The following is a 22,997-nucleotide window of genomic DNA, read 5'->3' as shown; positions in this document are numbered from 1 at the left end:
GGCCTTTGCGTTCTGAAGAGGGATCTGTAGCCACCCCTCACCCAATTCCCTCAGCTACCACCAGTGGGGGATGGCCCACCCTCACTAAAGGAACTTTCCACAGGCAGATGGTCCACCCCCATCAGGCCTCTATAAAAGTACCTTCCAGTCTCCTGTTCGAGGAGATTTGGTACCTCTGAGCCATGTGCTTTATGCCAATCTCCCCATGAAAAGTCCAAGGATTTCTTTCATGGTTTCCCTCCCCCCACCCTTCCCTTCCCTTGCTCCTAAATAAACTATCACCTTATTCTAACTACTTTTTGTGTGCAAGAGGGTGTAATTCTTTAAAGAGGAATTCCTAAGAACCCCAACCCCTAACCCAAACCATACCCCATTTCCCACCATATCATTGCTATACCTTTTGTGTTAATTAAATTATTGTGGGACTAGGCTGTGTTTTCTAAAATATTGCTACTTATAAATTAATGGCTATTGCACCAGTTTGGCAGTAAGCATTTATTATTAATTAATATCACATATTAATAAAGTATTGACTGCGTGTCTCCCTGGCTTCCCACTAGTCACATGCTTACAGGCCTAAACAATTACATACCCAGAGTGAAGAGTAAAAGAGACCAAGGAAGAAGAGCCAAGAGCCAAGAGCCAAGAGAGAGACTGTGCCCAGGGATTTTATCCCTTTTTTGGTAGAGGTGGGTCACCAAACATTGATCTAATTGGCTCCATTGATTGACATGACTTGGGGGTGGTCTAGAAATCAAATTCTAGGAGTGCTTCTTCCTCTAGCTAATCAGAAAGATTAATCTGCATTCCTTTTGTTAAATTGAAGGCTTATCCCAGTCTGGTTGGTGAGGGGGAGAGAGCAGCTAACACTAACACATTGGATTTCCCCTAGAAATTCATTATTAATAAATATTTTCTCACACTTTGAAGTAAATATTCCTTTGTAAAAGCTAATCTTGTGTTAGGTGGTTAATGAAACTTAGGTAGCCCCTAAAAATGGGGGAACACAATTGGAGGAGGCTCAAACCAACGACAGAATTTAGACTTTCCTAATCCCTTCAAACTATTGTAGAATCCTGGGGGTGTGGGGGATGTTACTGTTCTGACCCTCAGAATGAAGTCAGAGACAATCCATGTTCCATAGGATTCCTCAGAGAGGTTAAATAGATTTCCTAAAGGCACACAGAACAGGTGGCAGGGCTGGAATCCCAACCAGGAGAAGGATTTGAAACAAGATTCTCAAACCCGGAATCCAGGGACAAAGAAACTGATTCATGGCCCTCTCATCCACCCCCTCCCCCATTCTTCATTTAAACAGACAAAATGTAATCCCAGGACTTGACCCCAAGAGCATAATTTTCTCTCTTGGTTCATTTTCCTCACTTGGAGTTGCTTCAGGAAAATCTCCAAATATACTTAAAATATAATTCATGTCTAGGTTTTCCCAAAGTCTCTAGTTCCTGTAAAAGCACTCAACGTAATAAATGTAAATTAGGCATTGTTCAAATTTTATTTCACCCTACAGAAAATATAAAAGTTACAAACTACTTATAGGAGCCCACAAACAGATAAAAAACAATAGATGGGTCCCCTTGGAAGAGATCTAACCTGAGGCTGCCATTAGGACAAACCTTTGGCATTTGGTGGATCTCTTGGCTCTACACAACGTTTCCTGGGCTCAAGATGTCACCCTTTGGTTTGGATTTACATTGCTGAACAAGCAATGCTCTTCCCAACAGATCTGCACTATCTGAATACTTAACAGGCTTTGTTTTCCAGGTAGGACACTGTTCAGAAACTATGTGAGTAGGTCTCTTTATTGTAAAATTATTCTGCATCAGGTAATCTTCTGTCTTTACAAAGACAGAATTATTATTATCTGAATTATTATTATCTGAATTATTATTTTTTTAAATAAACATTTTTATACTTGACACTTACTAGCTATGTGACCCTGGGCAAGTCACTTAACCCTTATTGCCCCACAAATAAAATAAAATAAACATTTTTATTTAAAATTTTTAGTTTCAAATTCTCTCCTTCTTTCCCTCCCTCTACTTCCCCCTCCCTGAAGTAGTAAGCAATCAGATACGGGTTATACATGTGAAATTATATAAAACATTACCATATCAATTTTGCATAAGAAGACTCGAATAAAAGGGGGAAAATGAAAGAAAGTGAAAAATAGCATGTTCAGTCTGTGTTCAATCAATATCAGTTCTTTCTCCCGAGACAGAGTATGTATGCTTCATCATTGGTCCTTTGGGATTGTCTTAGATCATTGTATTGCTGAGAATAGTTGTCATTTACAATTCTTCATCAAATAGTATTGCTTTCACTGTGTACAACATTCTCTTGGTTCTGCTCACTTCATTGTATATCAGTTCATCAGTCTTTCCAGGCCTTTCTGAAATCATCCTGCTTGTCCTTTCTTCTCATTCTCTTTACTTCCTTTCTGTTTGCTCTAAACTTTTATCCATCAGGATCATAAACCACAGCTTGTTTGGCCATTCCTCAACTAATGGGCATCTCTTTGATTTCCAATTGTTAGCCATCACAAAAAGAGCTGCTATACATATTTTTGTACAAATAGGTCTTTTTCTCTTTCTTGGGATGTCTTTGGAATATAAACATAACAGTGACATTGCTGGATACAAGGGTATGAACAGTTTTATAGCCTTTTGGACACAGTTCCAAATTGCTCTTCAGAATGGTTTGGTCTTTTCACAATTCCACCAACCTTGGATTAGCATCCCAGTTTTCCCACATCCCCTCCAACATCTAACATTTTCCTTTTTTGTTATATCAGGCACTCTGATAGGTGTGAGGTGGTACCTTAGAGTTGTGTTTAACTTGTATTTCTCTGATCATTAGTGATTCACAGTCTCTGAATTCTTTGGTAATTTTATTTCCACCCCTTATCTTCTCCCATCGCTCTCCTCCTGATGCTTTTGCCTTTGATGGCAGTTCCCCTGAGGACCAGACTCTCAAGCCTTTTCATCATCCTCCCATACTGGAGAATCGGCTTTCCTCTGGCCACAGCCTCCGTTCCTTCTCCAAGTGACTTTGGAATGGTAGACATCCAACATCCACTAGATGGCAGTGTCCTTCAGACCCTGTAGAGCCCACCACACACACCAGTGCCCTGCCCCAGTTCCTCTGACTGCAAGAGCACAGCATCAGTGCTGCCACCGGAGGCAGAGAACAATTACTCCTTTCTTTCCTCCACCTCCTCCGGGAGGGGTGGGTGTGGTTAGATGGGGTGTCACCGCATTGAGGTCTCTGCTTGTTGCTAAAAAGTCATGGAGGGTCGGGGGCAAGATTTTCTTTCAGAAACTAAAGCAAATAGCAAAGAAATTTCTGAGTATAAACCAGAGCTGTGATCAGCACAGACCTAAACCATGAGTGTAGTGGGGCTGGAGAGAGAGGACGATGCTGAGTGTGTTGGAGATTAAGGATTACCTTTCTCTGTTTTTAATTCAAAAGGTTGTTACCTCCTTAGGGTTCTTGGTGTCTTTGTAGAAACCTTTGCAATTAGTTTACGTCACACAAAATTCTAATATTAAATTTTTTGAGGGTTTAGGAAAATCTGAGACAATGTCTGGTCTTTTTTGTTGGTCCTGTGATACAGAAAACTATAACTAGAATTTCTAACACTGTATCGAATAGTAGTAGTGATAACAGGCGACCTTGATTTCTGATCTTACTGGAAAGAACTTGTTTATCCCCATATAATGCTGGGTTTTTATGTCTCACTTCCCCTATTAAGAAAAGGTCTATATTAAATAAAAAGGCCCATAATAAATATTCCTAGGTTTTTAAGAGTTTTTAAGTTAGCGTATAAAGAGTTTTAGGTGTGCACAACATTTTACATACACTAGTTCTTATTTGATCCTCAGAGCAAGCAAGGGAAGTACTATTACTATTACTTTACAGATGAGGAAACTGAGGTACAAAGACTTAAGTGACTTATTCTGAGTTATGTGGCTATTAATTGCCTGAGGCAGGATTCAAGGTCAGATCTATGTGACTCAAATCCCAACACTACTGTACCACCTTGATGCCTTGAATGGGGACTGTATTGTGTCAAAAGCCTTTTCTGCATCTACTGATATAATAACACAATTTTTGGTTGTTTTTATTATTAATATGGTCTAATGTGATGATAATTTCCCTGATATTGAGCTGGCTCTGAACTCATGGTATAACTCCAATTTGGTTATAGTATATCATCTTTGTGATGTGACTATCCCATTAATATTTTTATTTCACATTTTTGCATTAGTGTTCAATGGGACATTTGGTTATACTTTCTTTATGCTTTTCTCACTGATTTATGTACCAAGATTATATTTTTTTCAAAGGAGGAATTTGGTAGGATCCTTTCTTTTCCTATGTTTGCAACAGTTTACATAATACAGGAATTGGTATTGAATGTTTGATAAAATTTGCTTGTAAATCCATCTGGTCCCAGGGTGTTTTTCTTGGGTAACTCATTTATGGCTTGTCCAGTTTCTTTTTCTTTTTTTCTGAAATTGTGTTGTTTGAATTATCTCTTTTGTGTTCTTTCTGGGCATTTAATATTTTTGAAATACTTATCCATTTCCCTAAAGTCATTGGTTTTATTGGTACATAATTTTATACACACATATACATATAGGCATATAATTATATATAGCAAAATAATTTCTAATAATTTCTCTTTAGAGCTAATATCTGAATTAAAGCTTGGGTCTTAGGTTTTTCTATTAACTCCTTTTTTGCCTCCTACATCAGGGTGATACCTAAGCATTCCTTGCTACCATCTCTGGCTTCCCTGGAGCATCTCTGAGGTTAGCCTGACCTCTACAGTAAGCTCTGGGTCGGACAATTTCTAAACACATAAAGCTAAGTTTAAACAGTATTAATAAAGATAAAGTATTTTCCTCACAGAGGAGCTGGCAGTTTCTGTCATATCCCTATCTCCAGTCTGCTACTTCAGAGACTTTCTGGGAGTTTCACTTGGGCTGAGAGCCAACTCCAGATTGTGGTAAGTTGCCTCACTCCCAATGGGAGAGAGCTCCTTTACTTAGTATTGTCTGGTATATATTCTCCTATGTATACCTACCTACTTTCTCTGGTTCTTGTTTTGCTACAATTTAGATAAACAAGTGTCTTTGCTGTTTGCTATGTGAGTTCACTGTGAGACTTGTGTTTGGTGGGAAAGGGTTCAAGCTTTGGATATAGACTTGGGAATCCATCTAGACCCTCCACCCCCCACCCAGGACAAAATAATCAGAATTTAGCTTGAACCAGTCATATCCCCTAGCTGAAAATATTTAAGGGAGTAGGTAGATGTATTTCTAGCATGGTACTGTTATGGGCTGGGGTACCTCATTTGAATGGGCCGGGGTACCCCAGAAGTTTTCTGGGGAAATCAAAAGAACCTTCTCATTGAGAAACTAAACCAAAGGACAGACACACCTAAAGAGGTAAGTGGCACAGGATGGGGACTGAGTTAACTCCAGGACCACCACCCTTCATTCCAGTCTCCCCCACCCCTGGGGAGATAAGATTAGGTGTGGCTGCTGCCTTTGTGGTGTGAGGAGGAGAGAGATGGCTTGAGAGATCTGCAGCCATCCCTCACCCAACTCCCCCAACCACCACCAGTGGTGAGAAACCCCATTTAAAAATTTCTGGGACTCAGTGTTGGAGAAGTATCAAAGGTCTTTATTTACATCCTCATGAGAATGGGCCAGTTCCCTAGTGGAATGGTGAAAAAATGGCAGTTCCTCAGCTTTTTTATTCCTTAACTCGACTGGCCCCTCCCTTCTTCAGTTACAATCTACTCACCAAAGACTGGCACCAAAAACTAGCCAACTGGAATGCAGTATAGTCAATGGGGAAGGCGACGAAGGGACAGCCCCCTAAACTCCTCCCCCACATGACCAGCCTTGGGTGTCCCTCATCAAGTGATCCTGTTTGCTGGGGAGGGGAAGGAGAGGCAGCCCCTTCTTAGACTGGGAGGAGCATTTTAAGCACCCACTTCCATTCTCTCAGCTGAATCTGAATTCATCTCCCAGACATTAATTGTTCCCCAGACAACTTCAATCAGTTTTTGAGAGGGGGCACATTTCCTACACCCAATAAGGGAACTTTCCACCATGGTCCTATATAAAAGTATCTGCCTGTCTCCTACTCAAAGAGATAGGTATCTCAGAGCCATGCCTATGTGCCATGCCTTCTCCCCATGAGAAGTCCAAGGATTTCTCTCTTGGTTTCCTTTCCCTAGAATCCTAAATAAACTATTATTTTATTCTAATTGGATTTGTGTGCAAGAGGGTGTAATTCTTTAAAGAGGAATTCTTAAGAACCCCTATCCCAAACTCACATGATTTTCCCCATAACAAATAGTGTTGGTTTTTGTCTTGCCACTGGACTTGCATGATTCTGGAAGAGAATGTGAGAAAATGGGTAGTTGTCTCCTCTCAATGAGGATATAAGTCAATCATACTCCTCCGGACTTGTTTTTAGGACAAAGGTCTCAGATCCCCTCCTCCCCCTCTGGCTAACAAAATCACATGGTTCAAGGAGCCCTGGTCTCAATAAGGTCCACTCCTGAGTTGTGTCCATATAAGGAAGAATAAGGTCCACTCCTGAGTTATGCCTATATAAGAAAGAGGGATGGGAATACTGCATTCCAATTAGCTAGTTTTTGTTCGTAGATTGTAACCCTTGAGTAATCGGACCAATGATGAAAAAGGGGACGGTCCATTCACGTTAGGGACTAGGGTTTAAAACAGGGCCTTCGAGCCTCCTTTCTTTGCACCCACTAGCTGCACACTAGGGTGCCTCTTCTCAGGAGAAGGAAATAAAAGAGACTTTGTCACATCACTGCTGAGTTTCTGAGAATTATTGAGAAGAGGATTGTTTTCCCTCACAGAGAGAAAGGCTGAAAAACATTGCTCAACTCTGCCTCACTTAAATCCAATCTACAGCAAATCTAGACCTGACCCATATCAAGATATCATTTGTCCTCTTAAAAATGGACAAACTACAGGTCAGTTCATAGGACTATAATTTTTGGTTGTTTCTTTTTGCAAGATAATGGGCTTTGGGGGGACTAGGTTGTTTTTATTATTATTATTATTTTCTTCCTAAAATCTGGGATAATTTTCTTAGTCCTGGGCTTATTCATTCAATATATTTTTTTCTGCATTTCAAATGGGGCTACTGGACTATACCTTTAAGCCCAAATAACCTTAGGCTTTTATCCAATGTCTATTAAAGCCACCCCACCACCACTTCAACCTTTTGAGAGTCCAGTATAGGTTTTGAAGGCTTAGGATGAATGTAAATAGGAATTGTTGTCTTATCAAATTAGCTTAAAATGTTCATTTATAAGCTAACAATTTTCCCTCCCAGACTTATTTTTCTGTTTGGCCATCTTTTTGTCTCAATTCTTTTCTAGCCCTTAAGTGACTGAATGGGAGTTGCCTGAGGCTAGGGAAACATCTTTGATTTAGAAAAAAATTTTTTTTGCTTTTCCCTATGGCCAGGTTTATTTCTAAAGTAGGATTTTGTCTTCCCATTCTGAGAAAAAACATTGTTTGCATTTTTCTCTCCTTGGGATGTAGTCTTTTTGTTTAGAGTGACTATTCAGTTACATCCTAGAATTGTAGTACATCTGGCAGAAGTGATGGTAAAAATTGAGAATATGGATTGCAATGGTGGATAGTAGATCAAGTGACCAATGTTATGGGAGTATTATGGGCCCGATTACCCCAGAAGTTTCTGGGGAGGTCAAGGAACTTTTTTCCTTGAAACCCCAGGAAATTTCCCTTCAGATCAAGGAACCTTCTCCTTGAAAGTAAACCATAGGACAGACACACCCCAAAAGATAAGCAGCCCTGAGTCTGACTTAGTTAGCTCCAGGACCACCACCCTGCATTCCAGTCCTCCTCACCCCCTCAATAAGGTAATCCTATTAGGCGTGGCTCCACCAGGAGAGGACAAAGAAACCATCCACCAGGAGACTGCTTGCTTGCTACCCACCAGGACTGAGTAACCACCCATCACCAGACTAACCCTGACCCATTAACAGACTACCCCCAACCAACCCACTGATGTGGGCAGAATTTGGGGTCAAATTGATTGTGAGTCGTCCCAAAAGAATTCCAAGACTCAGTGACTCAGTTTCCCAAGTTTTATTGCAATACTGTAGCACAAGACCATTCCACTACAATCATATAGCACAGCTTCTTCCATCATTCCTCAACTGATGGACATTCCCTTGATTCTCAATTCTTAGCCTCCACCAACAGTTGCTATAAATATTCTTTGTACAATTTTTCCCCCTTTTCTCTTTTTCATGATTACTATTTTTAACTGTTTCCCTTCCATCCTATTCCCTTCCCAAAAGAAAAACTCCTAGGAATATTATAGCCAAATTCCAGAGCTCTCAGGTCTAGAAGAAAATATTGCAAGCTGCCAAAAAGAAAGAATTCAAGTACTCTGGAGCCCCAGTCAGGATAGCACAGGATCTAGCAGCTTCTACATTAAAGGACCAGAGGGCATGGAATATGATATTCTGAAGGGCAAAGGAAATGGGATTACAACCAAGAATCACCTATCTAGAAAAACATCATAATCTTTCAGTGGAAAAAATGGGACTTTAATGAAAAAGAAGACTTTCAAATATTTGTGATGAACAGACCTAAACTAAATGGCAAATTTGACTTTCAAATACAAGACCCTAGAGAACCATAAAAAAAAATTGGAGCTGGGGGACATACCTGGGGTTGTACAGTGGGTGACTATCTTGTGTCTGAGGCTGGGTTATGGCTGGGATCCCCCTGGGTCCAGGGGTGATGCTTTGTCCACTGTGTCACCTAGCTAGGTGATGACATCTTTAGGGTTAAATTGAGGGGTGAAGGAAATGCACTGGGGGAGGGGGAAGGGCAGAGGTGAAATCCTACATGAAAGAAACAGGAAAAGGCTTATGGAGTGGGGGAAGAGATGGGAGAGAAGCAGGGCAGTAAATGAATTTTACACTCATCAGAAAAGGCTCAAAGACCTTAAACACATCAGAGCTGCCTGAAGGAGGGACTAACACACAAACACACCCCCAACTGGGTGGAGTAATCTATTTAATCTGGGCAATAAATGAGCCTAACACTCATCAGAATTGGCTCAAAGACCTCAATCTCATTAGAATTGGCTCAAGGAGGGAATAATGTACACATTCAATTGGGTGGAATAATCTCTCTAACCCTGCAGGAAAATAGGAGGGGAAGGAGATAAAGAAAGAGGGTCAAAAGAAGGAAGGGCAGAGTGGGTGAGGGGACAGACAGAAGCAAATCCCTTTTGAGGAGTGATAGGATTAAAAAAAGATGGATAATAGAATAAATTTGTATACATTTATGATAAATTTTAGAGGGGATGCAGGGAAAATTGGGACACTAATGCACTGTTGGTAGAGTTGTGAACTGATCCAACCACTCTGGAGAACAATTTGGAACTATGCCCAAAGGGTGTATAAAACCAGCAATACCACTACTTGGTCTGCATCCCAAAGTGATCAAAGAAAAATGGAAAGGACCTATATATACAAAAATATTTATAGTAGCTCTTTTTGTGATGGCAAAGAATTGGAAATTGAGGGAATGCTCATCAACTGGAGAATGAATGAACAAGTTGTATATGATTGTGATGGAATATTATTGTGATTGTGATGGAATATTGTTGTGCTATAAGAAATGATGACCAGGATGGTTTTAGAAAAGCCTGAAAAGACTTATATGAACAGATGCAAAGTGAAGTGAGCAAAACCAAGATTATACTGTACATAGTAATAGCAATATTGTAAGAGGATCAACTGTGAATGACTGCTATTTTCAGCAATATGATGACCCAAGACAATTCCAGTGAAACATGCTATCCATCTCCAGAGAAAGAACTGGTGGAATCTGAATGTAGACTAAAGCATACTTATTAGACTCTATTTTGTGTGTGTGAGTGTGTGTGTTTCTTTTGCAACATATAGGGAACAACAGGGAAATGTTTTTCATGACTGCACATGTATAATCTACAGCAAATTGCTTGCCTTCTTAAGAAGGGAAGGAGAGAGGAAGAACATTTAGAACTCAAATTCTTAAAAAAAGAATGTTAAAATGTTACATGTTTTTACATATAACTGAGAAAAAATTTAAAAAAAAGAATTATGATATAATTGGACCTCAAGCCAAAGCTTTTTTTAATACTTAATCTATATATTCACTTATGTTTTATGAAGCAATACTGCTTTGCATTGTTTTATATGAGCTTGTATTATAAAATGCTGTTGCACATGGCAGATCATATGTTTGCTGGCTTCTGTTGACTTTCTTCATGGGGATTGCTTTACATTGGTTGAATTATTGATTGTGGGAATTACTGATAAACAAGGTTACTTTCTTTGCTATTTTTCCATTTTTCACTTTCTAACCTTTGTAATGCTGTCGACTAAGGACCAGCTTAGCAAATTTCAAAGAGACTCTTCATTATCAAACTGGCTATAGGGTGTTGCATTTTGTAGCCACAGGAACAATCTAGGAAACCAATTATATGTTTGAAAAAGTTAGCTTTTAGCTGTTACAAATGTACATAATGGTGGTGGGAGTGAAAAATATATAACATAAAATATATCAAAGAAATGCATGGCTAGAAAAGGTGAGTTGGTTCTGTAGGGGGTAATTAATAGACAATCTGTGAATTGACAACTATGCAATGTAAAGAAATATAGACTAGCTGTGTGACACTGGGCAAGTCACTTAACCCTCATTGCAGGGATTTGGGGGGGGGGAAGAAATATGGAGAAAGGGCCCTAGAAAACTGGTTAAGTCCCTTGTGGAAAATCTAGAGGAGGGTATGATAGGGTTCATGAAGGACAAGGTCTTTAGTCTTTATTCTAATTTATTCTTTACCCTAACTAATCAATTTTATAACTGCACACAGTTAACTGACTGTGACACCCATATCAGTAACCAATCCTTTTTTATCTATCAAGGAGTTTTATTGTTTTAAAAATGTTGTTTGCTTGAGGTATCACCTCAAGCACCTATCAAGAGTGGCAAATATAACAAAAAAGGAAAATGTTGGATGTTGGAGGGGATGTGGGAAAGCTGGGACCCTAATCCACTGTTGGAGTTGTGAAAAGATCCAGCCACTTTGGAGAACAATTTGGAACTATGTCCAAAGGGCTATGGAACTGTGCATACCCTTTGATCCAGCAATACCATGCTAGGTTTATATCCCAAAGACATCTCTCAAAAGAGAAAAAGACATATATGACAAAAATATTTATAGCAGCTTTTTTTTGTGGTAGCTAAGAATTGGAAATCAAAGGAATGCCCTTCAATTGGGGAATGGCTAAACAAGCTGTGATATGATGGTGGTGGAATATTATTTTGCTATAAGAAATGACAAGCAGGATGATTTCAGAAAGACCTGGAAAGACTCACCTAATTTCCCTGGGCCTCAGTTCCTTAACTGTAAGATGAGAGGGGAATGACTAGATGTTATAATCCTATAACTCAGATTCAAATCCTGGCTCTTAGTGACACTACTTACATGACCTTAGGTAAGTCACTCTTCCAGTGACTCTCTTTTTTTGGGGGAACAATGAGGGTTAAGTGACTTGCCCAGGGACACACAGCTAGTAGTGTCACTAAGAGCCATTCTCCAATGATAACTGGTCAAAATATATGAAAAGGCAGTTTTCTAAGGAAGAAATTCCGGCTGTTTTGCCTGTCAAAAATTAAATAGTTTTCATGCCTATCCTCCTACAAATTGAACAAAACCAGAAACTCACATAAACAGATCAGAGAAGGCCATTCCCACCTCTCCTACAGATTTATTTCATCTCAATAACTAGCAAGCATGATTCATGTTGAGAACCTCTTCCAAAGAAGGAGCTTGAAGACTCCCTCTTTCTGAGGGTATATAAGGTTTGTTTGTTTGTTCGTTCACTGGTTACAGGGTGTTGGTTTCATTAGCATGATACAAATCAACACAAAAGCAAATACTGTAACAAGAATGGATATAATGCAAAGCAGTTTTAACAATATCAGTTATAACAAGTATGTAGGAAATACAGAAAAACTATGATAAGATTACATGATTCCAAAAAAGAGTTTGGTAAGGATGAGGACAACTAGATGTCCCCATGAGATAGGGACTTACTATCCTGGGGAAAGAAGTCACTAGATAAGGACTTAACTGCTAGCTATCTAGGTTCAGTTTGGAGTTCAGTTGAAGGACATTTTGCTCCTATTAACCCTATTAATCTAGGGTTTCATAAAACTCCCTTGGATAATAAGGAAACTCCATCAAATCTAGGTGATTTAATACTCGTTAACCATCTAGAGTATTAAATTTGGCATAACAAGCCATATGAAAAAAATGCTTCAAATCACAAACAGAAATGCAAATTGTGGTAACTCTGAGGTTCAACCTTACATTCAACAGATTGACAAAGTTGACAAAAAAGAAAATGACAGATGTTGGAGGGACTGTGGGAAAACAAGTACACTGATGGACTGTTGTGGAATCTGAATTAATCCAGTCATTCTGGAAAGGAATTCACAACTATCCCTCAAAAGTTACTTTGACCCAGTGTTATCATTATTTGTCCAACATCCTAAAGAGGAAAAGGTATTATATGTACAAAAATATCTCTGGCAGCTTTTTTTTTAGTATCAAAACAACCAAAGCAAACATGGAAGGGTCGATAATCACAAGCAATAAAACCTCTGAGTTTGTAAGGGGGACTGTGAAGAGGGATTTGGAAGGAAGCCTGGAGGGAGGGAAAGAAGGAAGTGAGAGATGAGAGGAAAAGGAAGGGAGAATTTGTGATAAGGAGGGGGGGAGGATAGAAATGAGATGAATAAGATAAGTTAAATTAAATACAGTAACCTAAAGCCTAAAGTTTTGTTCAAAAGTATCCTTGAATAAGGTACTGATCATTTAAATTTTGTGTCATTTATATCATGGAGGGATCCAAAGAACATACTTTTATCTGTAAAGAATCTAAAGAATATCCCTAAAAAGCCTAACTCAGCAATAAAGTTTAGTCAACTTATTTTATGTTCACTGCACAACTCTTAGCATAATCCTTATTTTCAGAATACTCTATGATACAAATACACAACATTTTTACAAAAGGGGTTTAACTTTCAAAAATTCCTGTGAAACAACACGATTATAATTACAGAGTTGGAAATATTTCCTGTAGGCAACACATTGTTGGGGCTTATCTTCTTATCCATTCTGTAACCTATTTCCTCTACACAGGGGAAGTCAGTTCACTAATGTTCAAGATTATAAATTGGTAAATGTTTTAGCCTCTATCATATTCAGCCATTACCTCACTTATACCTATATACTTATCCCAGATCTTTCCATATACAGTTCCAAAAATTTTTCTTCCTCCCTCCCCTCCCTTCTCTCCCCCATGCCCAAGATGGCAAGCAATCTGATATAGGTTATATATGTACAATCACATTAAACACATTTCCACATTATTCATGTTGTGAAAGAATCAGAACAAAAGGGAAAAACCTCAAGAAAGAAAAAAAAAGCAAAAGTAAAAATAGTATGGTTCAATCTGTATTCAGATTCCACAGTTCTTTTTCTAGCTGTAGAGAGCATTTCCCATCCTGAGTCTTTTGGAAATGTCTTGGATCATTCTATTGATGAGAGAAGCAAAGTCTATCACAGATGATCATCACATCGTGTTGCTGTTACTGTGCACAATGTTTTCCTGGTTCTGCTCACTTCACTCATCATCAGTTCATTTAAGTGAGACATACATTTTAAATCAATGTGTGGTTTTGTTTTACTTAACTATACTTGTTACAAGGGAGGGCTTTTATTGGGGGAGGGGCAGAGAAGGATAGTGACTTTTTAAAAGAAAGAAAAGAGCATACATAAAACATTAATCAATAGAAGAGCAAAAGGAAATTTGGATGGGGAAAGGCAAGCACAGTGGTGTATTAACAATCCAGAGATTGATGAAAACAAACTTTCTTTTGATTCCATTCAAGACCAAGGTCACTATTTTAATTATTTCCAATAGCAAAAGGATGTCAGTTTTTCTATATGGATTTTTAAAATTAATATTAGTAGTGTCAGAAACAGAAACCAGTCTTCCATAGAAAAAAGAAACAGATTGACCATATCAATAACAAAACCAACAGAAATCATGATTATCTCAGTAGATGCAGAAAAGGCTTTGACAAAATACAGTACCCAATTCCTATTAAAAACACTAGGAATTAAAGGAACTTACCTTAAAATGATAAGTAATATTTATCTAAAACCATCAACAAGCATTACCTGTAATGGGAATAAGCTGGAAGTCTTCCCAATACAATCTGGGGTGAAGTAAGGATGCCCATTATCACCTCTGTTATTTAATATTGTACTAGAAATGTTAGCTATAGCAGTAAGAGAAGAAAAAGAAATTAGAGGAATTAGAATAGGTAATGAGGAAATAAAACTATCACTCTTTGCAGATGATATATTATACTTAGAAAATCCTAGAGAATCAACTAAAAAGCTACTTGAAATTATTAACAATTTTAGCAAAGTTGCAGGATACAAAATAAACACACATGAATGAATCACCAGCATTTCTATATATTACCAATAAAGTCCAGCAACAACAGATAGAAAGAGAAATTACATTTAAAATAACAGTGGCCAATCTAAAATACTTGGGAGTCTACCTACCAAGAGAAACACAGCAACTATATGACCAGAACTATAAGACACTTTTTTTTTTTAACAAAGTATTTTATTTTTTCCCCTTACATGTAAAGATAGTTCTCAACTTTTGTTCATACAAGCTTTGCAATTTCAGATTTTTCTCCCTCCCCCCCACCCCCAGACAGCAGGTATATATATACATATATATATATATATATATATGTGTGTGTATAATAACATTAAACATATTTCTGCATTAGTCATGTTATAAGAGAAAAATCAGAGCAATGAGGAAAAACCTCAAAATAGAAAAACAACAACAGCACCAAAAAGAAAAGAAATAGTATGGTTCATTCAGCATCTATACTCCACAGTTTTTTTTTTTCTTTTTCTCCTGGATTTGGAGATCCTCTTTCATCATGAGTTCCCTGGAACTCTTCTGTACCATTGCACTGATGAGAAGAATATAGTCCATCACAGTAGATCAACACACAATGTTGATGATACTGTGTACAATGTTCTTCTGGTTCTGCTCAATCTCACTCATTGTCAGCCCACGCAAGACCCTCCAGGTTTCTCTGAACTCCTCCTGCTCATCGTTTCTTACAGCACAATAGTATTCCATTGTATTCATATACCACAACTTGTCCAGCCATTCCTCAATTGATGGGCATCCCCTCAACTTCCAATTCCTTGCCACCACATAAAGAGCAGCTATAAATATTTTTGTACATGTGGGTCCTTTTCCCCTTTCCATGATCTCTTTGGAAAAAAGACCCAAAAGTGGTATTGCTGGGTCAAAGGGTATGCACAGCTTTATCGCCCTTTGGGCATAATTCCAAATTGCTCTCCAGAATGGTTGGATCAGTTCACAGCTCCACCAACAATGCATTAGTGTTCCAATTTTTCCACAGCTTCTCCAACATCTACTATTTTCCTTTTTTGTCATTTTAGCCAATCTGATAGGTGTCAGGTGGTATCTCAGAGTTGTTTTAATTTGCATCTCTCTAATCATTAGAGATTTAGAGCATTTTTTCATATGGGAATAGATAGCTTTGGTTTCTTCATCAGAAAACTGCCTGTTCATATCTTTTGACCATTTCTCAATTGGGGAATGACTTGGATTCTTATAAATTTGATTTAGTTCCCTATATATTTTAGAAATGAGGCCTTTATCAGAAGTACTGGCCATAAAAATTGTTTCCCAGCTTTCTGCCTCCCTTCTAATTTTGGATGCATTGCTTCTGTTTGTACAGAAACTTTTTAATTTAATGTAATCAAAATCATCCATTTTGCATTTTATGATATTCTCTATCTCTTGTTTGGTCATAAACTGTTTTCCTTTCCAAAGATCTGAAAGGTGGACTATTTCTTCTTCTCCTAATTTACCTCTTATGTCTAAATCATGTATCCATTTTGACCTTATTTTAATATAAGGTATAAGATGTTGGTCTATGCCTAATTTCTGCCATACTATCTTCCAGTTTTCCCAGCAGTTTTTGTCAAATACTGAGTTCCTATCCCAGAAGCTGGAGTCTTTGGGTTTCTCAAACACTATATTACTAGTGTCATTTACTATTGTGTTTCCTGTGCCTAGCCTATCCCATTGATCCTCCACTCTATTTCTTAGCCAGTACCAGATAGTTTTGATGACTGCCGCTTTATAGTAAAGCTCCAGGTTTGGTACCACTAACCCACCTTCCTGTGATTTGTTTTTTATTATTTCCCTGGATATTCTTGATTTTTTTGTTTTTCCAGATGAATTTTGTTATTATTTTTTCTAGCTCTATAAAATAATTTTTAGGTAGTCTGATTGGTATGGCACTGAAGAAGTAAATTAATTTAGGCAGTATTGTCATTTTTACTATATTAGCTCTGCCTATCCATGAGCAATTGATATCTTTCTAGTTATTTAGATCTGATTTGATTTGTGTGAAGAGTGGTTGGTAGTTGTGTTCATAGAGTTCCTGGGTTTGTCTTGGCAAGTAGACTCCCAAGTATTTTACATTATCTACCATTACTTTAAATGGAATTTCTCTTTCTATCTCTTGCTGCTGGACTTTGTTGGTCATGTATAGAAATGCTGATGATTTATGTGGATTTATTTTATATCCTGCTACTTTGCTAAAGTTGTTAATTGTTACAAGTAATTTTTGAGTTGATTCTCTAGGATTCTTTAAGTATACCATCATATCATCTGCAAAGAGTGATAGTTTTATTTCCTCCTTGCCTATTCTAATCCCTTTAATTCCTTTTTCTTCTCTGATTGCTAAAGCTAACATTTCTAGTACAATATTAAATAATAGGGGTGATAATCGATATCCCTGTTTCACCCCTGATCTTATTGGGAAGGCCTCTAATTTATCTCCATTGCATATAATACTTGCTGATGGCTTTAGGTGGATACTGTTTATTATTTTAAGGAAAGCTCCACCTATTCCTAAACTCTCTAGTGTTTTTATTAGGAATGGGTGCTGTATTTTGTCAAAAGCTTTCTCTGCATCTATTGAGATAATCATATGATTTTGGTTAGTTTTCTTATTGATGTGGTTGATTATGTTCATAGTTTTCCTAATGCTGAACCAGCCCTGCATTCCTGGTATAAATCCCACCTGTTCATAGTGTATTATCCTGGTGATCACTTCTTGTAATCTCCTTGCTAATATCTTATTTAAGATTTTAGCATCAATATTCATTAGGGAAATTGGTCTATAATTTTCTTTCTCTGTTTTTGCTTTGCCTGGTTTTGGTATCACTACCATATTTGTATCATAAAATGAATTTGCTAGAACTCCTTCACCTATTTTTTCAAATAATTTCTATAATATTGGAATTGTTCTTTAAATGTTTGGTAGAATTCACTGGTAAACCCATCTGGCCCTGGGGATTTTTTCTTAGGGAGTTCATTAATGGCTTATTCAATTTCTTTTTCTAATATGGGTTTATTTAAGGATTTTATTTCCTCTTCAGTTAACCTGGGCAGTTTGTATTTTTGCAATTATTCATCCATTTCATTTAGATTGTCAAATTTATTGGCATACAATTGGACAAAATAATTCCTAATTATTGATTTAATTTCTACTTCATTGGTGGTAACATCACCCTTTTCATTTTTGATACTGGTAATTTGGTTTTCTTCTTTCTTTTTTTTAATCAAATTAACCAATATTTTATCTATTTTATTGTTTTTTTCATAAAACCAACTTTTAGTTTTGTTGATTAATTCTATAGTTTTCTTGCTTTCAATCTTATTAATTTCTCCTTTAATTTTGAGGATCTCTAGTTTAGTATCTAATTCAGGGTTTCTAATTTGTTCTTTTTCAATCTTTTTAAGTTGCATGCCCAATTCATCAGTCTCCTCTTTCTCTTTTTTATTCATGTAAGCATTTAGAGCTATAAATTTTCCCCTAAGCACTGTTTTGGCTGCATCCCATAGATTTTGGTATGTTGTCTCATTATTGTCATTCACTTGGATATAGTTATTGATTATTTCTATTTTGTTGTTTAACCCATTCATTCTTTAGAATGAAATTATTTAATTTCCAATTGATTTTCAGTCTACTTTTCCATGGCTCTTTCTTACATGTGATTTTTATTGCATCATGATCTGAGAAGGATGCATTTACTATTTCTGCCTTTCTACATTTGACTATGATGTTTTTGTGCCCTAATACATGGTCAATTTTTGAAAATGTGCCATGTACTGCTGAGAAAAAAATTCCTTTCTATCCCCATTCAATTTTCTCCAGACATCTATCATGTCTAACTTTTCTAGTAATCTATTCACCTCTTTCACTTCTTTCTTATTTATTTTTTGGCTAGATTTATCTAATTCTGAGAGGGGAAGATTCAGATCCCCCACTAGTATAGTATTACTGTCTAATTCCTCTTGTAACTCATTTAACTTCTCCTCTAAGAATTTGGATGCTATACCACTTGGCACATACATATTTAATATTGATATTACTTCATTATCTATAGTACCTTTTAGCAAGATGAAGTTTCCTTCCTTATCTCTTTTAATGAGATCTATTTTTGCCTGTGCTTTGTCTGAGATAAGGATTGCTACCCCTGCTTTTTTTACTTTAGCTGAAGCATAATATATTCTGCTCCAGCCTTTTACCTTTGCTCTGCGTGTATCTCTCTGCTTCAAATGTATTTCTTGTAAACAGCATATTGTAGGATTCTGGTTTTTAATCCACTCTGCAATTCACTTCCATTTTATAGCAGAGTTCATCCCATTCACATTCACAGTTATTATTACTAACTGTTTATTCCCCTCCATTCTATTTACCCCCTTTGTACTTTTCCCCCCTTTTTTCACCCTATTCCTCCTCACCGACATTTTGCTTCTTACCCCTGCCTCCCCCAATCTGCCCTCTCTTTTTATCACTTCCCCCTTTTCTTTACCCTTTTCTCCCTTTCTTTTGTCCTCTCTTCTATCAGTCCTCCCCCTTTCCCTTCCCCTTTTACTTCCCTAAAGAATGAGCTAAGTTTCTTTATCCCAATGAATGTATATGTTATTCCCTCTTTGAATCAAATCTAATGAGAGTAGGGTTGAAACAATGTTCACCCCTCCTTTCTTTCTCTCTATTGTAATAGGTTTTTTTTTCACCTTTTCATATGATATAATTCACCCCATTCCACCTCCCCTTTCCTCTCCTCCCCATAGACTCCCTTTCTAACCCCTTAATTTTCTTTGTATCATCACATCAAAGACAATTTATATTTATACCCTCTGTGTAAAGTCCTTCTCTTTGCCCAAATACATTTAGAGTTCTTAAGAGTTATGAGTATTATCTTCCTGTGTAGGGATATAAACAGTTTAACCTAATTGAGTAACTTTTTTTCCCCCTCTGTTTACCTTTTTAAACTTTTCTTGAGTCTTGTATGTTAAGATTGAATTTTCTATTCAGTTCTGGTCTTTTCATCAGGAAACATTGAAAGTCCCCAATGTCATCGAATATCCATCTTTTCCCCTGAAAGAGAATGAACATTTTTGCTGGGTAATAGATTCTTGGCTGCAATCCAAGTTCCTTGGCTCCCAAAATATCATATTCCAAGCCTTGAGGTCCTTTAATGTTGAAGCTGCCAGGTCCTGAGCAATCCTGACTGTGGCTCCATGATATTTAAATTGCTTCTTTCTGGCTGCTTGGAGTATTTTCTCCTTCACCTGATAATTCTGGAATTTGGCTACAATATTCCTTGGAGTTTTCCTTTTGGGGTATCTTTCAGGAAGTGGTATGTGGATTCTTTCAATGATGATTTTATCCTCTGATTCTATGATATCAGGGCAGTTCTCCTTAATCATTTCCTGGAATATGGTGCTAGATTCTTTTTCTGGTCATGGCTTTCAGGCAGTCCAATGATTCTCAGATTGTCTCTCCTGGATCTGTTTTCCAGATCAGTTGTCTTTCCAATGAGGTATTTCACATTTTCTTCTATTTTTTCATTCTTTTGATTCTGCTTGACTGATTTCTGGTGTTTCATGAATTCCTTATCTTCCAACTGTCCCATTTTAATTTTTAAGGCATTGTTTTCTTCAATGAGATTATGTACCTTTTTTTCCCTTTGGCAAGATGAATTTTTTAAGGCATTGTTTTCTTCAGTGAGATTGTGCACCTTTCTTTCCATTTGGCCAAATGAATTTTTAAGGCATTGTTTTCTTCAGTGAAATTATGCACCTTTTTTTCCATTTGGCCAGATGAATTTTTTTTTTTTTTTTGGTGAAGCAATTGGGGTTAAGTGACTTGCCCAGGGTGACACAGCTAGTAAGTGTTAAGTGTCTGAATCCGGATTTGAATTCAGGTCCTCCTGAATCCAGGGCCGGTGCTCTATCCACTGCGCCACCTAGCTGCCCCCAGATGAATTTTTTAAGGAATTGTTTTCTGCAGTCAATCTTTGTGCTTCCTTTTCCAAGCTGCTGATTCTTTTTTCATAGTTTTGTTTTGCTTTCATTTCTCTCACCATTTTTTCTTCTACCTCTCTCAATTGATTTTTAAAGTCCTTTTTGAGCTCTTTCAGGAAAGCTTTTTGTTCTTGAGACCAATTCACCTTCCCTTGTGAAGCTTCAGATGTAGGCAATTTGAGGGTATTATCCTCATCTGAGTTTGTGTTTGCTTCTTCCCTGTTGATACAGAAGCTCTCAATGGAGAGGACTCTTTTTTGCTTCTTACTCATTATTGTAGCTTATTTATTTATTTTTTAAGTTGAGGTCTGCTCTGGGGGCACCAGGGTCCCTGTTTTGGGCTTCTTGTGCAGGGGTATAGGTGTTGTGTCACCAGCTTTTTACACTGAGGCCTTTATGGTGTGTGCAGTTCTCCCGCCCTACACTTCCTGTCTGAGTGCACTAGGATCAGTGGGCCTAGTCGCGCCTATCCTGGCCCTCCAGCTGGCAACTTGCCCTCTCTGCTGGTGCAGGTAAGTTTTTCCACTGCCTTGCTGGGCCACCAGATTTTTGAGCCAGGATCCAAGGGCCTCAGTTGTTTGGCTGTGGCCTGCAGCTTCCTGCTGACTTGCCCTGACCCCCTCGGCGCTGGGCTGCTGCCCTGCACTGCACCTCCCTTTTGCCTGAGTCATACCGACCTTTCCTGAAGTCTTCTAAATTATCTCTGGTTGGAAGACTGTGTCTTTCTGTCTCTTTGCAGTTTCTGTAGTTTCAGAATCCATCCAGAGGCTTGATTTAGTGTTCTTTTTGAGGGAACAGAAGGAGAGCTCAGGCAGCTTGCTGATTCCTCTCTACCATCTTGGCTCCGCCCCCATAAGATACTTTTCACAGAAATAAAGTCAGATCTAAACAATTGAAAAAATATTAATTGCTTATGGATAGGCAGAGCCAATATACTAAAAATGGTAATCCTACCTAAGTTAATTGATTTATTTAGTGCTATACCAATCAAACTATCAAAAATATTTTATAGAGCTAGAAAACATAATAACAAAATTCATCTGGAAAAACAAAAATTCAAGGAAATCAATGAAAAAAATACTAAAGAAGTGGTCTAGCAGTATCAGATCTCAAACTGTATTATAAAGCAGTAATTATCAAAACAATCTGGTACTGGCTAAGAAATAAAGAGGTAGATCAGTGGAACAGAATAATAGAAATTACATTATAGTAAATGACTATAGTAATCTAGTATATGATAAACCCAAAGATCCAAGCTTTTGGAACAAAAACTCATTATTTGACAAAAACTGCTGGGAAAACTGAAAAACAGTATTGCAGAAACTAGTGTTTCATCAAGGAAACACCCCGTGTTTCTTTTTCTTTTCTTTTTTTTTTTTTTTTTAGTGAGGCAACCGGGGTCAAGTGACCCTCCCAGGGTCACACAGCTAGCAAGTGTTAAGTGTCTGAGGCCGGACCCGAACCCAGGCACTCCTGACTCCAGGGCCGGCGCTCCACCCACTGTGCCATCCAGCTGCCCCATACCCCGTGTTTCTTGATGAAACAAGTGGGGGGATGTAACAAATGAATTATGATTTGAGGTTTCTCTGACCCCATCTTTGGCTAAAGTTAGAAGCCCCAGTGTGCCCGGCTGGCCTCAGGCGCCGCCACCTCCACACTGGCACAGTGCTCCACCCACCTTGCGCCGATGCCTATGTGGGCCTGGCCAAATTATGATTGGAAGCTTGGTGAGGGCAGCTGGCATTCGTACAGCCGCCTGTTGATTCTGTCAATCAGGGCTACCGGCCAATTAGCTTGGGGCTGTATGTGTGTGACTTCCCTGTTTTCTGTGTGTGTGGGGGTGGGTTTCTGGGAAGGAAAAGGGGAGAGATTCTCCATTCTGGCAGGCATGAGGGAGAGGGTTAGACGCAGTGTAGATGAGTCTATTTGGTGTGATTTCAGGTCGTATTATTTTCCTCCCACATTCCCTTTTCCCCTTGTCCCTAGTTCTAATCTTACTTGTGTTTTAAATTTTTTCCTGTTAATAAACCCTGTTTTGTTTTTTGAAAGAGGCTGTTAATTTCCTTCCTTATCCCAATATTATGGTGAACCGCCTAATTAACACTCCCCAATTAAAATTTGGCCCTTACACAACATCTCATACCACATACTAAAATAAGGTCAACATGGGTACATGATTTACACATAAAGGATGATACCATAAGCAAATTAAGGAAGTATGGAATTATTTATCTGTCAGATTTATGGGCAGAGGAAGAATTTAGGCCCAAAGAAGGTAAACTAAAAATAAATTTTCAAAAGATCATTTTGATTATATAAAATTAAAAAGCTTTTGCATAAACAAAACTATTGTAACCAAGTT

The sequence above is a fragment of the Dromiciops gliroides genome, chromosome 2 (assembly GCF_019393635.1).
Source record: "Dromiciops gliroides isolate mDroGli1 chromosome 2, mDroGli1.pri, whole genome shotgun sequence".
NCBI lineage: Eukaryota > Metazoa > Chordata > Mammalia > Microbiotheria > Microbiotheriidae > Dromiciops > Dromiciops gliroides.
Note: the sequence above shows the minus strand (reverse complement) of the source record.